This window comes from Octodon degus, unplaced genomic scaffold (genome assembly GCF_000260255.1).
Source record: "Octodon degus isolate 3935 unplaced genomic scaffold, OctDeg1.0 scaffold00282, whole genome shotgun sequence".
NCBI lineage: Eukaryota > Metazoa > Chordata > Mammalia > Rodentia > Octodontidae > Octodon > Octodon degus.
The window spans coordinates 166,000-167,847 of record NW_004524858.1 but is presented as its reverse complement, the minus strand read 5'-3'; the positions used below and the strand labels follow the sequence as shown (position 1 = coordinate 167,847).

The following is a 1,848-nucleotide window of genomic DNA, read 5'->3' as shown; positions in this document are numbered from 1 at the left end:
AAAAAAAAGAAAGAGAGAAGCAAAGAATGCAGTGGACCCTTTGCAACGTATGAACACAATTCATTCCCGAGGGCTAGTTTTATCTCAAATTGTTGATTGAAGGCTCAGGCTCCTCTACACAATCTTCAAGGTCTCCTGTATGCAGCAGATCTCAGTGTCTTTTTTTTTTTTGCCAGAAAATATTAACATGGATTTTTATTCCCTTGAGACCTACTGTTTTTAACATTTTTTGAGCCACAAATTTTTCAATATCTAATTCAATCATCCTGTTCTAGGTTATTGGGATGCTTCTTTCAATGGAATCCAATCATGAATAAAGAACAATCTGAGTGCTTTTAAAATAATTCCAGTGCTTCTGGATGCAGCCCAGGTGCCCACGTGAGTGAGACCTTCCACTGTGCTCTTGGGACCATGCTACCCCTCTGGAGCCAGCCCAAGCCCAGGCCCAGCGAGTGTGTGGGAGAGCTTGCACATTCTCCTGCATCCCCTGGACCTCTTCAGATCCAGCCCAGGCCCGCTACATGAGTGAGACCTTTCGCTGTGATCTTGGGACCCATCCATCACTCCAGAGCTAGCCCAAGCTCAGGCCCAGCAGCGAGTGTGTGGGAGAGCTTCCATGTTCCCCTGCATCTCCTGGAACTCTCCAGATCTAGCCCAGGACCACCTTGTGAGGGAGACCTTCCTCCTCAGACTCTGGACCCCTCCACACCTCCAGACCCAGCCCAAGCCCAGGCCTGCAAGTATGTGGGAAAGCTTCCCTACACCCCTGAACCCGCTGGTACTCTCCAGACCCAGCCCAGGCCTGGCAAACAGGCCTGAAGTGAAACTCTGCAGCTGAAGTTCCTGCAGAGAGAGTAGGGGCCAGAACCAGCCAGCTAATCCAGGAGCAGGACATCTTGCCAGAGGGGCACAACAAGTTCACTCCTAAGTGCTGCAGAAGGAAGGAGTTGAGTACAGTAGCCAGACCCAAGGCAGGCAAAACTGGATCAACTCAAATTTTGTAGATCTGCACCAGAATATCAGTAGGTGCTAAGGTTATAACTGCACCAAAGATCTACAACAAAGGTCAGAGGACAGTGCTATAAAAAATGACAAAGAAAAGGAGCAAAATGCAATCACAGACCCCAAGCCCACCCAGAACAAGTGCAGAGAACACTAGCACAGAAGAAAATGAGAATCAAACAGGTGAAATGTGTGAATCAATAGCGTCTGATGTAAAGAAACTAAAGCAGAAAGGTATAGAGGAACTCAGAGTAGAAATAACCTCTGAAATACAAAAATCTCTGAATTAATAGTGTCTGAAGTAAAGACTCAAATGCAGAAATATATAGAGGAAATCAGATCAGAAATAATCTCAGTAGTAAAGGGATTAATAACTACTTCTAAAGAAGATGCTGATTAAAAAATAAAGGAGATTAGAAAAATAACATTATTAGAATAAGCAGTGCAGGAAAAAAAGTAGATCGCATGAAGCAGAGTCAAAGAGATATGCAGGTACTTAAAATCACTATCACAAGATTGCAAAATTGTTTTTGTGAAATGAAGAAAGCGTTTCAGATCTTGAAGATGCTGGTGCCATTAGTAAAAAGGTAAGAAAAGATCTCTTAAAAATAACTAAGATGCAGGAAAAAGTAATTCGTCACCTGCAAGACAGTGCAAAGATGAACACCGTGAGACTAATAGGCATCAATGAAAAGGAAGGAGTCAATACAAATGATATAAAAAGAATATGGGCAGAAGTAATAGCAGAAAACTTCCCAAATATGAAGAAACAATTGGACATTCAGCTAACTGAAGCATACAGAACACTAAATAACTACAACCCAAATAAACACACATGGCTACATG

At 43.0% G+C, this 1,848-nt stretch overlaps 1 protein-coding gene across 1 annotated transcript in view; it reads right to left on the bottom strand.

Moving 5' to 3' along the window:
* LOC101588350 (vomeronasal type-2 receptor 116-like) overlaps positions 1-1,848 on the bottom strand; it is a gene marked incomplete at its 5' end in the record, with an annotated part of 52,739 nt that overhangs the window by 10,746 nt on the left and 40,145 nt on the right. The gene's annotated exons all lie outside the window — the stretch shown is intronic.